The sequence below is a fragment of the Oenanthe melanoleuca genome, unplaced genomic scaffold (assembly GCF_029582105.1).
Source record: "Oenanthe melanoleuca isolate GR-GAL-2019-014 unplaced genomic scaffold, OMel1.0 S001, whole genome shotgun sequence".
NCBI classification, from domain to species: Eukaryota; Metazoa; Chordata; class Aves; order Passeriformes; family Muscicapidae; genus Oenanthe; species Oenanthe melanoleuca.
Window position 1 is genome coordinate 4,171,471 of NW_026612650.1, and position 18,420 is coordinate 4,189,890.

Genomic DNA, 18,420 nt, shown 5'->3' on the forward strand with positions numbered 1-18,420 from the left:
CTGGCCCCGTCCTGACGGGACCAAGAGCTACTGCATGGGCGATCTCTTGTTTAATCTGGATGAAGGCTTGTTGTTGTTCTGGGCCCCAATGAAAATCATTCTTCTTCCGAGTAACCTGGTAAAGAGGGCTCACAATCTGACTGTACTCGGGGATGTGCATTCTCCAAAAGCCTATAGCACCCAAGAAAGCTTGTGTCTCCTTCTTGTTAGTAGGTGGAGACATAGCTGTGATTTTATTAATAACATCAGTAGGAATCTGACGTCTTCCATCTTGCCACTTCACTCCTAGGAACTGGATCTTACGAGCAGGTCCCTTAACTTTATTCTTCTTGATGGCAAAACTGGCTTCCAGGAGAATTCGGATAATTTCCCTTCCTTTCTCAAACACTTCTTCTGCTGTGTTTCCCCACACAATGATGTCATCGATGTACTGCAAATGTTCTGGAGCCTCACCCTTTTCCAGTGCAGCCTGGATCAGCCCATGGCAGATGGTGGGACTGTGCTTCCACCCCTGGGGCAGTCGGTTCCAGGTGTACTGCACGCCCCTCCAGGTGAAAGCAAACTGCGGCCTGCATTCTGCTGCCAAAGGAATGGAGAAAAACGCATTGGCGATGTCAATGGTGGCATACCACCTTGCTGCCTTGGACTCCAGCTCGTACTGCAGCTCCAGCATGTCCGGCACGGCAGCGCTCAACGGTGGGGTGACTTCATTCAATGCACGGTAGTCCACTGTCAATCTCCATTCTCCTTCAGACTTGCGCACAGGCCAGATGGGACTGTTGAAGGGTGAGTGGGTTTTGCTCACCACCCCTTGGCGCTCCAGCTCCCGGATCATCTTATGGATCGGGATCACAGCATCCCAAGTTGTCCTATATTGCCGGCGATGTACTATTGAAGTGGCAATCGGCACCCTCTGCTCCTCTACCCTCAGGAGTCCCACGGCAATTGGATTCTCACATAGTCCGGACAGGGTGTTCAATTGCTGGATTCTCTCCACCATCACAGTCGCTATCCCAAATGCCCACTTGAAGCCTTTTGGGTCCTTAAAATACCCGCTTCGAAGGAAATCTATTCCCAAAATACACGGGGCCTCTGGGCCAGTCGCAATCGGGTATCTCTTCCACTCTCCTCCAGTTAGACTCATTTCCGCTTCCACTATGGTAAAGTCCTGTGATCCACCTGTTACACCAGCAATAGAAACGGTCTCTTCTCCGACACATCCTGATGGAAATATAGTACACTGTGATCCAGTGTCCACTAAAGCTTCATACTCCTGTGGTTCCGATGTGCCAGGCCACCGAATCCACACGGTCCAAAACATTCGGTTTTCCCTGGCCTCACCCTGGCTAGAGGCAGGGTCTCCCTAAGCCTGTTTATCCTTTTTGACGGGGGCATAGGTCTTAGAAGTTCCTTCAAGTGAATCGGACATGTCGTCATCATCCTCCTCATACGTGGCACTGTGATTCCGGGCGACTGGAGCTGCTCTCTTTCTGATGGAACCTTCTTGTTGAGCCTTGTCTTCCTTCAAATCACGCACTCGTCGTGCCAGAACAGCTGTGGGCTTTCCATCCCACCTCTTCATGTTTTCTCCGCAGTCACGCAAGAAAAACCACAACTCCGCACGTGGGGTGTACCTTCTCTCCTCAGCAGAGGAGCGTCTGCGTTGACTGCCAGGACGTCTGATTTGCACAGCTGAGATTTGGAGGAGATCCTCCTTGATTTCCTCTCTCAGCTTCTTATGGTTTTCCTCCAACTTATCCTCCAAGTTCTGTAAACGTGTTTCTACGGCTGCAATCCTGGCATGCGTTGGGCCATGCACAGCATCAGCGTATGCCCGAAGCTTCTTTGCCATATCAAGCACTGTCTCGTATATATCTTCTCGTTTCATGATTGCAAGAGCTGAGGCATATTCAGATGGTCCAAGCCTCACAAGCTTCCTCCACATAATCGGTGTGCATGGTACCAGATCTGGATTTCTAGTTGTTACGTCATCTGAGAAAATAATTTCTGTCACCGCCATCTCTCTCAAATGTTGGATTCCCTGCTCGATGGTTTTCCATCTGGTCTGCTGCATGTACAGGTCATCAGCGCAGAGATATCTTTGTGCCACACTGTCCAATACACGTGACCAGACGCTCTGAGGATTAGCTCCCCTCATCATACCTTGATCGATGACTGGATCTTGAGACAGGGATCCCAAATGTCTCGCTTCCGTGCCATCCAGGATGGTTGCCTCACCTGTCGCATCCCAAAGCCGAACCAGCCAACTAATTATGGATTTATCAGGTCGCCTTGTATAGTCTTTTCTTAGACCACGAAGATCTTTCAGGGAAAGGGACTCATTATTAGTATCTGATCTCCCATCAGTCACTTTAGCTTCGGATTTTATATCAGGGGGAGTTGAAGGTCCTTCTCCTGCATCCTCATCATCATCATCCTCCCCCGGCCGATCTGCTTTCTTTGTGCACTTCCTACTCCTGGTATGGGTAGCCACAGCCATAGGTTGAAGCTTGCTGTCTAATTTTGCCCCTGTCCTGGAGCCTGAGGTGTTAACTGCAGTCTGAGTAACTGGAATAGTAGCTACGTTATCTCCCTGTTCCCTCTCCTTTGTTTGTTGTCCTACACTATCTAACAGGGTTCGATAAGCGTACGCCAGAGCCCAGCTCACTGCAGTGATTTTCTTTTCCTTAGAATTGTCTTGACACTTTTCTTTTAAGTACTTTGCAATCTCGACTGGGTCTTGAATTTCTTCAGATGAAAAATCCCAGATTATAGGTTCAGAAAACTCTTTTAGAATTTGGCCCAGTTCCTCCCATTTGCCACACCACTCAGAATTCTTCCCACTCTGCTTTGCTACCAAATCAGGGGTTGTAACACCTGCATCCCTAGAAATCTCAGCTTTCATTCTGTATAAACTGCAGACAGTATAGAAAAAACTTACTAAATTAAATACCAGAAAGATGGTTTCCTTTACACTCAGGGAGAGCTGAACATTTTCTAACAGAGATGTAAATAATTCAGGGGAGAAGAAGGAAAATAAAGGCAAGAAATCCTCTTTGCTTGCTTCTCCTCTAATGAATTGAGTGCACAACACAAACCACGACTTGTACATCCCTGAAGTGGATTCTAACACCTTCATAAACTTCTGGCAGATCATAACAACCAAGCCTAGCCCAATGAGTATTTTGGTTAATACCCCTTTCATGAAAAAACTACGTGCTAGAGACAACACTGGGGCTATCTCTGAGTAAGAGAACAGGCCCAAAGACCACAGGGGTATTAAGATTTCAAAAAACTCTAAAGAGCAAACATACAGGCAGGCTTCCAATCCAAAAGACATCATGGCTTCAAAAAACATACTGATATCAATACAGGCAAATTAAAAACAAGATGTTATTAAAGTTTTTTCCACTTTCTCTTCCCTGTACGGGCCACCAAATGAGAAATGTCCTAGTTTGGACAAACTTAGGGGAAAAAACACCCAAAAGAGCTCCCCAGGGAATAAACCCCCAATTCTTTATCCCACTGGACTTAAGAAACAAATATTTCACTCAGGGGGAAAAGTGGAAAAAACCTATTTATTAACACATACAAGAGAAACACTTCCCAGCACAGATCCAGATAACAAAAAAAAATTTTCACCGAGAGAGAAAAAAAAGATGTGGACGATTCGATCTTCACTAGAGGGACGAGATGCTTCTCTGGCCGGTGTCCAGAGGCAGGCTGCAGGGTTCCTCCGGAGCGAGCTGGTGCTGATCCTCGGGGGGGGGGGAAAAGGGAGAGGGAGAGAGAGAGAAAGGAAAGAAAAAAAAACAGCCAGCAATCCTTAAACAACAGCGAGCTAAAACAAATAATTCAAGCAATATAAAGCCAAAAAATCAAGAAAAAAACAGCTAACTAACAAACCAGGCAACGAACTACTACCACAGCAGCGAAAAGCCACAAGCAGCAGCAGCCAGAGCCAAGCAAGCCACGGCAAGAAGAAGAAAAAACCAAGGCCAGTCCACAGAGTCGAGCCCAGGCGGCCCCTCCCCCGGGAGCAGACAGCTTCATGGCCAAGGGGGCAGGGTGAGAATTCAGTCAAAACACCAACCCAGGACAGCATCCCAGGTCTTGATTATTAAACCTAATGGACTATCTGGTGGTATGTGGGGGAGCTTAACTTGGGGTCCCCCGCCCATGGGAACAGAGGGCTTGCTTTTCCTCTGTCCCATCGTCTGGAGTGCCTTCTCACTCACACACACCTGCTGCCCCCCTGTTCGTGACCCAGCCCCTTGCGGGATGTGGGAAATGCAATACTAAGGGGTCTGCACTCACTTCGCCCGCAATCAGGCGTCTCACTCAGCACACTCCGGGATACTCAACCCCAATGGAATGGATAACAGCCTATACTTATGGGTCTTGCATCTTTGTCCGGATCTTTGTGCGCAAAGATTACAGGGTTGCCGGCTTTTTTTGCTTACTGCCGAATTTAGGATTTGTTGGTTAGGGTCCCAGAGGGCGTCTCTCAAACAGGGCTGCAAAGCTGCAGGGTGCCTCCCCAAGGGAGAACGTCCCACCGGGTTGTCCCTGTCTGAGTCAGAGATCCAAATTGTTATAGACTGAAAACTGAATCAAGTCAGTCCTAATCAATTAAAATTTATTAGAGCAAGTGACAGTAAGCAAACAGCGTTGGGCGTCCAGGAGTCTTTGCTCCACCAACGGCGCGCAGTTCCCTCTCCCCTCCATGGTCTTTTATGCAGTTCTATTCCAGCTGACCTGTCCTTCCTTGGAGTACTCTGTGTCTGCGCGGCCCGTTGCTGGAGAGTCGTAGTCTGTCTTCTGGTGGTCACAGCAGGGAGGAGATGCCCGATTCTTTCTTGCTGGTTCCTCCTAGCCTAGGGAAGAATTTTCAAAAACCGGTTAAACAACTGCTGGTGACAGCAGAAGTTATGCATACCGTGCTCAGTGATTTGAAACTATGTGGTCAAAGTCTACACCCGTCTCACCCCCTGCTGTAATTCATTGTTCCCTACTAGGAGTTTTAATGAACCAAGTGCTTATACTATATCACATTATTCTAGTCACTCCCAGTACCATCCCAGCTATTTCCAGTAGGATCCCAGTATGACTCTGACATGGGCACAGCTGCTCCCATTTCCCTTCAGTATGGTTCCAGTTTCTCGCAGTGCATCCCAGTTGCCGCCAGTATGTTCCCAGTCATTCCTAGTTGTCCTTAGCAATTTCCAGACTGATCCCAGTTGCTCAGAGCCTCTCCCAATCACCCTCAGTACAGTTCCAGTGGCTGCCAGTATGATCCAGTGTAATCCCAGTCCTTCTGAGCATGGTTCCAGTTGGTCCCAGTTCCTCCCAGTGTGGTCACAGTTGCCCCAGTATGCCCCTGTTATGGCCTCAGTCCTCTCAGCATGGTTCCAGTACCTTCCAGTTGATCCCAGTTGCTCCTAATGTGTCCATATTTTCCTCCCAACATGGGCTCAGTAGCTCCCAGTAACCCCCCAGCCAGGTTCCATTCCCAATCACTGTAATCCCAGTGGCTCCCAGTAGTTCCTGTAGTCACTCCCAGTATGGTTCAAGTCATCCCAATATGATCCGTTTCACGCAGTCACCCCCAGTATGGTTCCAGTCATCTCCAGTATGGCCCCAGTCTTTCCCAGCTTGTCCCAGTATTATTCCAGTTATGCCCAGAGTGACTCCCTGGCCCTCCCAGTTTGGCCCAGTGTCTCCCAGTCATTTTGAGTACCGTTTGGGTCATGGCCAGCACTATTCCCATCACTCCCAGTCTGATTGCAATGTGATTCCAGTCATTCTAGGATATTCCCAGTTCTATTCTAGTCACTTCCAGTACGATCCCACGTAGTTCCAGTAGGATCCCAGTATGACTTTGACATGGGCACAGCTGCTCCCATTATCATCCAATGTGGTTCCAGTTGCTCCCATTTCCCCTCACTGTGGTTTCAGTCTGTCCCAGTGTATCCCAGTTGCTGCCAGCATATTCCCAGTCACTGCCAGTTGTCCTCAGCTGCTTCCAGACTGATCCCAGTTGCTCACAGCCTCTCCCGTTCACCCTCAGTGCAGTTCCAGTTGCTGCCAGTATGATCCAGTGTGATCCCAGTCATTCTGAGCATGGTTCCAGTTGGTCTCTGTTCCTCCCAGTGTGATCCGAGTTACCCCCAGCACAGTCCCAGTCACTCCATAGATTATCTCAGTCCCTCCCAGCATGGTCCCAGTCATGCCCAGTTTCCCCCAGTATAGAGTAGTAGCTCCCAATGACTCCCTAGTGTCCGCCACCAGGGTCCCAGTTCTCCCCAGAATGCCCACAACTGTTTCCAGTGTGGTTCCAGTCCCCCCAGTATGGTTACAGACACTAGTTATATCAGTTCCCTAGCACAGTCCCAGTCACTCCCAGTACTATCCCACTATGAGTCCAGTATGATGCCAATCTCTGCCAGCAGGGCCCCCGTCACTCACACTTTCCCCCAGTTGCCCCAGCATGGTCCCAGTTTTTCCCTCAGCCCATTCCCAGTTGCTCCCAGTTAGGTCCCAGTCGCCACCCCTATGGTCTCAGACACTCCCAGTATATTCCAGTTGCCCTGAACAATCTCGTACTCATTTCCAGGCACTCCCAGTTACCACAGCATGGTTCATTTGCCCCCAGTTTTATCCCAGTTGTTCCTTGAATGGTCCCAGTGCCTTTCAGCATGGTTTTTTTTTTTTTGGGGAAGGGGAATGTTTGGAGAATGCAGAACTGCAAAGCTGAGCAGAAAATGCCCCTTGGGGGAACATTGGAGGGTCCCGGTGGCGGCTGCTGGCAGAGGCAGCCTGGAGGAGCAGAGCCCTGTGTCCCCCAGGACCCCAAAGTGGGGAGCCCAGAGAGGGGGGAGCGCCGCCTGGAGAGGGGTGGGGGGACTCCTTGGACCCCCAGCACCCTAAAGCAGAGAATAAAGGGAGAAGAGACCCCGGGACCCAAAAATCCCCCAGCACCCCTAAATTGGGAGAGGGAAGAGGGGGGAGCTTTTTTGATTCCTGGGAGTCCCAGCAGCCTGGGGAGGGTGGGGACCAAGTACATGGGGGACCCGCAATAGAAGCCTGACCCCCAGCAGCTGGGACAGGGGAGGCATTTTCAGGGTGGAATGTTGGTGTTTGGGAGGCTTTGATGGACCCCAGATGCTTGGGGACTTCTAGAGATGGACTTGGGCAGGAGGAACTCCCAACACAAACACAATCATCCCTTGTTTTTCCCCAAAACAGGATTTCCCATTCCCAAGCCTTGGCCCAATGGAGGAGGAGGAGGCTGTGAGGAAGAGGAAGATGGCCCGGGAGCCGCAGGCAGGTGAGGAGGAAGTCAGTGCCTGTTTCCCCCTCTGTCCTGCTCCATCTCCCAGCCCAGCATGGCCCCGGCTGCAGGACACCCCGCTGCCGACACCGACCTGCTGGGGATGTGCTGGGGGGATCTCCTTCCCCTTCCCTCTAGCACGGAGGCAAATCCAATCCTCTCCTTGTCCTTCCTCGCCCAGACAAGGAGCTGAGCAAAGAGACCGGGAGGACAAATCCCCGTGGCAGAACCTTGTGGAAGATGCCGTTTGCAGCGGCTCCATAGTGCAGGAATCCAACGGGGAGGAAAAGCAGCAACAGGGAGATCCTGCACCAGGAGGGACTGCAAACGCAGATCGCGGGGATCTGAGGAGGAAAGATCCAACCTGGGGCGGGCAGGCGGCCAGAGATTGAGCCAGAGCTCGGACCTGGTGGTCCATGAGCAACTTCGTGGTAGGGAGAAGCCCCACAAGTGCTCGCAGTGTGGGATGAGCTTCAGAGCTTCAGATGGAGGTACCTCCTGATCCGCTACCAGAGGATCCACACTGGGGAGAGGCCCTACGAGTGTGGGGAGTGTGGGAAGAGGTTTCACACCAGAGGTAATCTCCTCAGGCACCAGTGCACACACACAGACGAGAAGCCCTTCCGCTGCCCTGACTGCGGGAAGGGATGTGGGAAAATGGGGCCCTCAGCAAACACCATCGCATCCACATGGGGGAAAAGCCCCACGAGTGTGAGGAGTGTAGGATGAGCTTCAGCCACAGCTCCAGTCTGATCCGCCACCAGAGGATCCACACTGGGGAAAGGCCTTACAAATGTGAGGAGTGTGGGAAGGGCTTCATTGAGCATGCCAAATTGATCTGCCACCAGTACATCCACACTGGGGAAGGCCATACAATTGTGGGGACTGTGGGAAGGGCTTCAAGGACTGTTTCGCCCTAATCTGCCACCAAAGTATCCACACTGGGGAGAGGCCCTACGAGTGTTCTAAATGTGGGAAGAGGTTTCAGACCAGCTCCAGGCTTCTCAAGCACTACCAAACACACACAGAGGAGAGGCCCTATGAGTGTCCTGACTGCGGGAAGGGCTTCAGGCAAAACTGTGACCTCATCTGTCACCGGCGCATCCACACTGGTGAGAGGCCCTGTGAGTGTAAGGAGTGTGGGAAGAGCTTCTCTGACAGGTCAGCCTTGAGCCAACACCAAAAGAAGCACCAGTAAGGGTAGTCCTGCGAGTGTCCCAAGTGCATGAAGAGCTTCGTGCGCTGCTCCAACTCCATCCCCCCTGCAGGACCCACGCTGGGCAGAGGCCTGGTGGCCCACATTCCCTGGGATCCATGTTGGAAAGACACCTGCCTGATTATCCTTTTGTTTTGGCCTTAATTTTTGTCTCTTCTCCATCTCTTTGTATTCCAAATGCCAAGACAGATCAATCTGTCACCTCAAAACCACTGAAATCCCAGTGAAAACACCTCAATTTTGACACAAAAGGGCTCAATCCAACTGCAAAGTGCCTTGTTCCCTCATCAAAACAACTGAACTCCCGCAAACCTTACTGGATCTCTCAGCCGCCCGGGTGAGAAGGGGTTGGAAGGAGATTGGGAGAAGTGGGATCCAAATTTGGAGCGGTGGGATTGGGATTGTCTGGGGCTGCCTGGGGGGGATGGATTTGATAGTAAATAAAGCTTTGACAATTTCTGATTTCTGTCCCATTCTCTTTCACCCAGTTCCAGTTTTATTTTCAGTGGCACCTTCTGTCCTGGTTTGAAGGACAGATGTCTGCCAAGAAAGGCAGAAATTTTCCTTTGAAACAGAGACCCGAATTCCACTCCCCCCCCCAAATATTATAAACGTTTGAATCAAGGACTCTGAGGCAGAGATAAGGGGGTAGGAATAACAGCTCTTTTACTAATATATCTAACTGTACCAGCAGAAACAACAGCAGTTGTTAAAATTACTAACAAAACAGAACAGATTACTCGGTTCCAGTCCTTTCTTTAGCTGTGAGCACGCTCTCTTTCGGTGGGAGCGGAGGTGGGAAGGGGCGGCCGCGGCTGCGCCGGTCTCAGGGGGGGAGCGGCTGGAGCGGGCAGCTCCTCGCTCACCGTAGGGTTCTGGTGGTCAGCTGTGTCCGCAGAGACTGGAGGCTGTAGCAGGGCAGATGCAGGGCAGGTGATGGCAGAGGGTCTGGCTCTCCTGCGTTCGGCCGCGTGGCTCCAAGACCGAGAGGATCCTCCTCCCTGCCCCCGGAAATACGAGTCCCCTCTGGAAGCATGAGAGCCCCTCTCCAAGCCGATCCCACCTACCCCTTTTGTCCAGAGCCTGCAAAGATCTCCATTGGCATGACAATGGGAAAAATTCTTTAAATTGACACAGCAATAGGAAAAACACTCAACCCCCAACACCTTCTCAGCTGACTGTGTTTGTGTCCTCCTTTCTCTCCTGCCTCTCTCTGCCTGCTCTGTTTCTTTCTCAGGGTCTCCCTTGACCCAGGGCAGCTCCCACCAAAGACCCTGCCCTGATTCAATTCCCACTGCAGGAGCTCCAAGAGTCATGGGTGAAGTTCTGAAGGCTGGCAGTGAAATGTCCCTGTACGATCTTGCTGCACTTGGCTTTTGGCCCTTTCTGAAGAGCTTTGCCTCCAAGGGCAGGAACATCTTTTCCTGGCTGGGAACTGGAATTCCAGGCCTTGACAGTGTGAGCCATGCAGGATCATGCAGACTGGGATCATGGGGGCTGGGATCACATGGACTGGGATCCTCCAGACTGGGACTGCACAGACTGGGACCAGAAGGACCAGGGCCATTCAGGCTGGGATTGTGCAAACTGGGATCACACAGACTGGGATTGTACAAACTGGGATCACATTGACTGTGATTGTACAAACTGGGGTCACACGGACTGGGACTGTACAAACTGTGTTTATATGGACCGGGATGACTGTACCAGAACGATGCGAACTGAGGTGGTGCTGCCCCACCCAAGGGTTCCTCCCAGTCCTGCGAAGTCTCAAGTAGGGCGCAGCCAAAACTCGTTGCAGTAAAGGCGGCAGTCCCAAAGCACTCCCTGTTTTGATCTCCATCCTGTTCCCGGTCTCAGTCTCAGTTTGGAGCAGTTCTGGAGCACTTCTGATGCTGACTCCAGTCCTGAACAGGATCTTGATCCCTGAGTGGTTTTGGTATCCGTCTCATTCTTAGCTTTATAGTGACACCAGTCTCAGTGCCAGTGCTGGTTTCAGTGTCAATCTTGGTCTCAGTTTTGGTCGTGGTCTCGGTTTCAGAGTGGGTCTTGTCCAAGTGCTGGTACCAATGCCAGTGTTGATCCTGCAATCTTGGTCTTGGGCCCGGTCCTGCAGCGGTGCCAGTCATGGTTCTGGTGCCAGTGCTGCTCTAAATCTCAGTGCCAGAGTTCTCCTGGTGCCGGTGCTGGTCCCGTTCCCAAGGGTAGTCCTGGAGTGTTCCCAGTGCTGGTCCCAATGTCCGTCATGATCTCAATGTTGATCCCAGTGCCAGTTCTGGGGACGGTTTTGGTCTGTGGGAGTCCAGAGTATTCCTCTGGCTTCCCTAGAAAGTTTAAGATCCCCCCTGGCGGGGTCCCCAAAGACCCTCGAATGAGACCCAGGTGTCTCAGAGGCTGAATTTAGCTCCTTGGAACAATTTACCAACATTGAGAAAAGAAATGCAAGCCGCAAAAATAAACAGAGTGTAAATTAGACTGTTAGAATGTAAAATTAGCAGATTTCTAGAATGTTTGTGATAAGGGACACGTAGCCAAGATGGAAAATTGGGGGTGTGAATACCTCCTCCTCCTTCTTCTCCGTGTCATCCATGCTGAGTGACACGCTGGCACTTTTAAATTAGATAAAGACAGAGCTAGACCATGTAACAAGATTGTATTGTATTGAGGGTCATTTGTAAATACCTAGTACGTAATTTAGACTATAAAAGATAAATCCTGCCTCTACCAGGCAGATTCTGCCCTAGACGTCTAGCGAGCAAACCGCTGTTCGCTAGACAAAGCATTCCTGAAATAAGGAAAAATAAACAACCATGAAAACCTCTAAGAACAGCCTCTTGCAGTCTCTCATTGATAGGCATTAGAAAAAGCTAAGTTCCAGACCACCTGCATGTCCACCTAAGGTAATCTCAAGTCTAAGGAGACACCTCAAGATGTAACATCTGGCGTCCCTGGGTGCGCGTCTGGAGTTCTGGACTCATGAGTTTTGGCTGCGTGGTTCACAAAGGTGAACACGAACGCCAAACCCTGAAAATCCATCTGAAGAGAGCTGCAGAAGAGAGACTTTGAGCCGGAGCCAGAAAAGTCAGCTCCCACACTTGTGTCGGAAGGGAGGATCCCGGGAATTCCTTTCCCTGTGCATCTGCTAGACGGACGCCCAGGAGAACTCTGACTCAGTTTGGGAATCTTACTTTTGGGTAAGGCTGTTCAGATTTAAGATACACTACAGGCACACACACAGTGGGTGGGTCCTTCATCCACAAACAAATATTATCCATGTTTAAGTTTTTGGTCTCCTCCCATCCAATTACAGTAACAGAGGATAAACTCAGAAATTTGCTTATATGGGTTCGTATACATTACGCTCAAGCTGAGACAAATCAGATATTCACAACAGAATTTTGGCAGCAGCTGAATAGAAATATATACCACGCTGCAACAATGAAAGATAATAAAGCAAAAGATCTTTTAACGGTAGTGCGAGTCATGCTAGAAGCATTGTTGGCTAAAAAAATAAAGATTTCTAGTCCTCTAAAGACCATAGAGGGTCTCTCAAAACTTGAAAAGGGGACATCCAGCCAGCAGCTGGTGTCTACACAAACTGTCTGCCAGCAGCAGACCAGTTCGTCTTCAGACATCCTAGATTCCTCAAATTCACCCAAATTCCTAGAATCACCTAAACCTACCCCTAAATCGGGAAAACTCAGAATGGAGGTTTTTCCAAAGAATTTTGATAATCTAAATTTCTGTTTTTTCAGTCCCTCAAAAATGACCTCACTACCAGCAGGGAAGCAATTGCATTCTACCCCGGGAGCAGTGAAAAAATCAAAAAAGAGAGATAAAACGGGACACACGATACCTTATACTTCTACAATGCTAGAACAGACAATTCGCAGTGCTGCGGAAACGCACAAAGTAACTGCAACACCATCGGGATTTCAGACCAGTGACATTTTACCGGCTTTGTCACCACTTTTGTGGAGAGGGACGCCACAAATCTCGGAAAGCAGGGCAGAGGGGACAAAAACGCGCGCAGCAGTGGCGGGGGGTGAAGATATGAGTGCAGAAACCCCAGCGCGATTCATTGTCCGCGGAAAAACCCCGTTAGTCAGTGGCGCCTCATCAAAAACCCAGGCGGAGCCACCCCCAGGGGCGGCGGGATCGGTCCCAGACGCGGCAATCGTGCAGGCGGCGGGCGGGGGAATTTCTCGCGGCCGGGGGAAGGTGGCTCCGGGCAAGATTGGCGCGGCAAAATTTTCGGGAGTGGCGCCGCCCATGCTGGGGACGGGGCCAGTCTCGACAGCCGGCACACAAGCGGTGGTAGGGCCAGCCACGCCCGGGGAGGCGTGGGTCACACCCGGGAGGGAGATCGGAACAGCCCAACCCGGGAGCAGCCAGTGACGCATGCGTGGTTCGACCTAAGCGTAGGGAACACACGCAGGCGCAGCCCCTAAAGATGCCAGCATCCCCGAACCCGGAAGTAACAGGAACAAAACAAGAACACTCAAATATAGACAGACACCACAGCATGCGAGTCCAAAGGCCAAAATTTAGTTCAGAAAGCAGTGATTCTAGCTCAAAAAGGCCAAAAATGAGTCACCACAGGGTGAGGCCGGCCCGTGCCAGACAAAGGCGCAGCCAAAGAAAGAGCGGCCCCGGCCCCGGCCCCAGCCCTGGCCCCGAGCAGGAAGCGCGCGGGAAACACAAAATCCAGAAGTGTCAGCGATAGGGACACAAAGCCCCGATACAGAGAAAACCGTTTCATGAAAAGACAGATTCAAAAAGGAAAAAATTCATGCTTTGTAAAGTCAAAAAAGAAAAATTTAACAACTTTTAAGTAATTGCAGGCAGCTGCCCAAACGGTGCTAATTTAAAGAAAACCCAAACACAGCAGCGTGAAGTCACCAGCCCGGGGCTCACCAAGAGAAGGGGGGAGCACCGCTGCCCCGCTCCCAAAAAAGGGCTCCGACAGTACCCCCGCTGCTCTCCCCTGCCCTGCACGGGTCAAGTGCTGCTGAGGGGAGGAGGAATGGGGAGAATGAGGGTTGGAAAAACACCAAAAGCTGCTTTTATCTATATAGTGGAAAACAAGCAAAACGAGGAAAATTGATAAGAGACTCAGTTTTATTTTCAGTTCTTGTATGTTAAACTAAGGTGTTTGTTTTTGTATTGTTGTTAAAAAGATGCTAAAATTTTAAGAGTGATAAAAGTATTTTAATAGTATTAGGTATTTTAATAATTAGAAGTATAATAAGGTATTTTGTATTTTATTTAAATACATATCATCTATATTCAGTAATTTGTTATTTCCCAGATATGAGTAGACGTTTATTTAAATGTCAACATTGAGTTTTAATTTTCCTATAGTTAATTGTTTCAAAGAAATCAGTTTCTAAGTATTTGCAGTACTGTCAATATAAATCAATAAATTTCAAATTCTTATAAGGAAGAAGCTTGCAGATTTATGTTTTGCAGATTTCCCTTCAAATCAAATTGCAATGGATTTCTAGTCTACATTTTTAAAATAATCAATAAAATGTTGTGTAAACACAAATCAAGACCACTTCTAAGATCATAATTTAAATTGTAAAATTTAATCTGAATCAAAATTCTTTTCATATATATTGAAAAAGCAGAATTTATCTATCAGTTCAATTTTTAAAATTTAAATATAGTTTCTGTATTTAATTTTAAAAACACTGTAATAAGATTGTATAAATTCTGTATCACAAAACGATTTTGTTTTTGTTTCATTATTTAATTTAAAGTCTTTCAGCATTTTAAGTAAGTTTTAGAAAGCTTCCAGATGTATCCTTGAATCAAATGTGTAATTAGTTATGTTGTAAAGTTAATGTTTCTTTGTCTTTCTTTTATTAATTCTCTCTTTTATTTTGGCAGGTCTTTTGTGACCTGGCCCTGTGCAAGTTTTGAATATTTTGCAGAATTCCAGAAAATTATTTGAGCTCCATTCTCAAAATAAATTTATAGTGTTATGATTTTCCTGAGTTGCTATCACAAAAGCATTGCAACAGCTTGTCATGTTCAAAGCATTTTACCCTAAAGAAGAATTTTAGAGAAAATAAGTTGCTAAAAAAATATAATTTCTTCTTCACCTTGAAATGTTTAATTGTAGTTTTGTTGTTAAAAGTTGTGGAGTTTTTTTTCTTTAATAAAAAAATGTCAGGGAGTTCTCTTCCAATTAGAGTTTAGGCTCTAGCCAAGCCTTAATTCTAACTGAAAAAAAAAATGTGTAAACCCAAGTGTTTTCTGCATCAAAATAATATTCCAGTCGTTTAGATTGGCAATTTGACCTTATCAATATAACAGCTGAAGCTAACCTTAAAGTGAATTTGGTGTTCATTTTCCAGAAATGACCATCTAATTCCTCATTAAATCAAGGTTTGTCAGCTGTTTGCAGACCCTGAGGTAAAGACACAGTTTTTTAAGAGGTGATGACACAGTTTTTTAAAGATTGATGATTATCTAATCTTGTAAATGTATGTCTGATGTTTAAGGTATTGATAATTACTGTATTGTGTTTTAACTTCAAAAGATTTAAACTTTAGGTTTGTTTTTTGTTAGATAATAGTTAGAGGAAAATTCTCCAATAAGCATTTGGGGAAAGGGTTCTGCTTATGTCTCCACAGAGAGAAGATGGAGATAAATGCCAACAAGATACGTAAGGCAATGTCCAGCCAAAACGCGAGCAAATGCCAGCCCTAAAAGTAAAGGGGCAAGCTCACAAATTGAATCAGAAACAAAAATGATAAACTTCTCTCCAGACAGCTGACTTAAAAAACTAATAAACCTCTTTAGATGAGTCAGTAGGCCTTAAAAAAAAAAATAAAAATTTGAGTGCTTTAAAGAATTTAGTCAAGATGGTGATTTGCTCATTGCGGCATCCATGCAATAGAAGCTGCAAAAAGCTCATGACTGTCTGATCACAAAATTGCAAAAGGCTAAAATGGAAATTAGCACTTCAAAATTTGTGAAATTGCACGCTGGAATTTTTCATGTTTATTACTCTAAAGAAGACCTCTGGTTCATAGAAATTGCTTCATGATCTCAAAAAGCTGAATGAGATTGTAAAGCCTCAAAAAATAGAAATCAGCTCAAAAATCAACAATTTGCAAGACCTACAACAATTTCTTGGAAAAATAAACTGAATAAAACCGATTTTAAAAATCACAAGAGAAGGGCTTTCATTTTATTTAATTTTCTAAAAGAAACAGCAATATCAAATTTCCTAGAACTCTCACACCAAAAGCACAAAGACCTTTAAAAAAGGTTGTAGAAGTTTTATAGCAAAAACAAGCATATCGTTATTTAAATTCATTGCCTTTTTGTTTAGTGGTGTTGGGAAAAGGAACACAGTCATATGGTTTAATTTTTCAATGGGATGAGTCTTAAAAAGACCAACTTTTAATTATAGAGTGAATTTTTCTATCTTACCAATCCCCAAAGACAATTTTTACAGATTTAAAAATAATAAATCATAATAAAGGGAGAAACAAAGCTGATAACAATAACAAGCAGAAATTTTTATAATGCATTTACCCTTGAAAAAGCAGTGTTTTGATTTGGCACACCAAAATCACAGAATTAAGCAATTGTATTGTTAGATTATACAAGTATTTGTACAATTCACTGTCCAAGTCACAGGTTGCTGAAAGTAAAGTTAAAATTAAAAAAAAAAAAAAAATCAAAAATAAGTGAGGAGCCATTAGACGGGATCATAGTGTTCACTGATAGTTCAGGAAAAACTCACAAATCAGTAATTATATGTCAAAATTAAATTATAGAAAAATGGAAATTAGATATAAAAATAATGCAAAATTCACCACAAATTGTAAAATTGGCAACAATGGTCAAAGTTTTTAAATTGTTCTAGTAACCCCTTGATTTGATCAAAAATTCGGCATATGTGACCAACATAGTTAAAAGATTAAAAGGGTCACTTTTAAAAAAAACAAGCAATGACATTCTATATTCATATTCATCATGTATAAAAACATTGCAAGAAAACAAGACACATAAATATTCTATTACACATATTAAAGCACACTCATCATTCCCAAAATTTTGGTAGAAGGAATGCACAGGCAGGCAGATTGACCATGTCTGTTTTGCAAACCTTGCCAAATATTTTTAAGCAGGCAAAATTAAGCCACGCATTTTTCATCAAAATACACAAGCATTGATTGAATCTTTTCACATTTTAAAAAAGCCAAGCAAAAGAAATTACTTAGTCCTGTCGGAATTGTCAAATAGTACAGCCACCAGTTTTTATGAAAGCAGTCAACCCTAGGGAACTGCAAAGTCTTCAACTGTAGCAGACAGATGTGACAAAATACTCACTTTTTAGAAAACTAAAAAACATTTATATTTTAGTTGACATCATTTTAGGAGCAATTTTAGAAAAACAAAAAAAGGAGGGGAGGCAAAAGCTATGCCTCACATGTAGTTAAACAAAAGTTTTATTATGTATTTATTATGTATTAAACGTCTTAAATGGTTCTTTTTTAGAGTAAACTCCACCAATTACAAGATATTTTACAAATGATACAAAGGCAAAGCTAAAAGAAAATCCTTTAGTTTTAATCAAAAATTTAGAAACAGGTAAAACTAAAGGGCCTTTCAAACTAATCATGTAAAGAAAAAATTGTGCTTGTGTTTTCACAAATAAAGGATTGAAGTAAATTCCTGCAAAATACATAATACTGTATTGGGCCCAAACACAAACAAAAGCCAATCGTAGAAGTGAAAAAGAAAGCTCGCAGACAAAATTAAAGACAAAAGATGTAAACTCCTCTTCAAACAAGACATAAAAAACTTAAGGACTGACAGTAAAACATGTTTGTTTAAATGTTGTTGTATCTTATCTTTTTGTCAACTATGTTAAATAACAAAGCGGATTTATCAGTGATGCAGCCAAGGGAGAAGGTTTGAGAAAATTTAGCACAGACAGCGGGGTTAAACACAATTTGTTTGAGACATTCCAAGCCAAAAAAGCCATTTTCGACATGTCTGGTGAGATTGCCAGTGAAAGAACGGCCCATTCCCGAAAGCATCCCTTCATGGGCAATGCAAGTTGTGACAACTCCTGTAGACGGATGGCATGTGTGGGTTCAATTTCTCCCTGTGGCCTCATTCAAACCAGAAAAATTTAAAATGTTTTGCTTCGACAAGAATATACTTTTGTATTGTATTTAATGTTTTAAGAGTGACAAAGAACCAAACAATAAATGTTACTCTAAATCAAAATGTATATAGTAATTGTACTATAGTCTCAAACAAACCATCCTTCCTTCCGAGTTTTAGCACAGTTACTGCTGAGAACATTTTTGTTTGTAGGGACAGAATTTAGGCTGGTATCCCTGCCTGCATAAACTTGTCTAATCATTCAAAATCAACTCAAAAGAACGTAAGACAGTTGCAGAAAAGTGTGGCAAAGCTTCAAAAAGTTACTAAATCAGGGTTAGATAGTCTGTTTGACCTTTTTAATCTTTTACCTTTGTAAAAAAAAAGTTTTGAAAGTAGAATTTTATATATTAGTAAAGCTTGTAGTTCTTCTTGTCATTTTGCCATGCATCATTCAGTGCATTTGGCATGCCATGAAAAAAGCTGTAAAAGAGGTGGTTTTAGTGCAAACAGAGGGGGGAGATGTGGGAGTCCAGAGTATTCCTCTGGCTTCCCTAGAAAGTTTAAGATCCCCCCTGGCGGGGTCCCCAAAGACCCTCGAATGAGACCCAGGTGTCTCAGAGGCTGAATTTAGCTCCTTGGAACAATTTACCAACATTGAGAAAAGAAATGCAAGCCGCAAAAATAAACAGAGTGTAAATTAGACTGTTAGAATGTAAAATTAGCAGATTTC

The 18,420-nt window shown here is 45.6% G+C and overlaps 1 pseudogene; it reads left to right on the forward strand.

The window, feature by feature from the left end:
- Window positions 1-7,275: 7,275 nt before the first annotated feature.
- On the forward strand, window positions 7,276-9,013 carry LOC130265985 (zinc finger protein 239-like; annotated as a pseudogene).
- The last annotated feature ends 9,407 nt before the right edge of the window (window positions 9,014-18,420 follow it).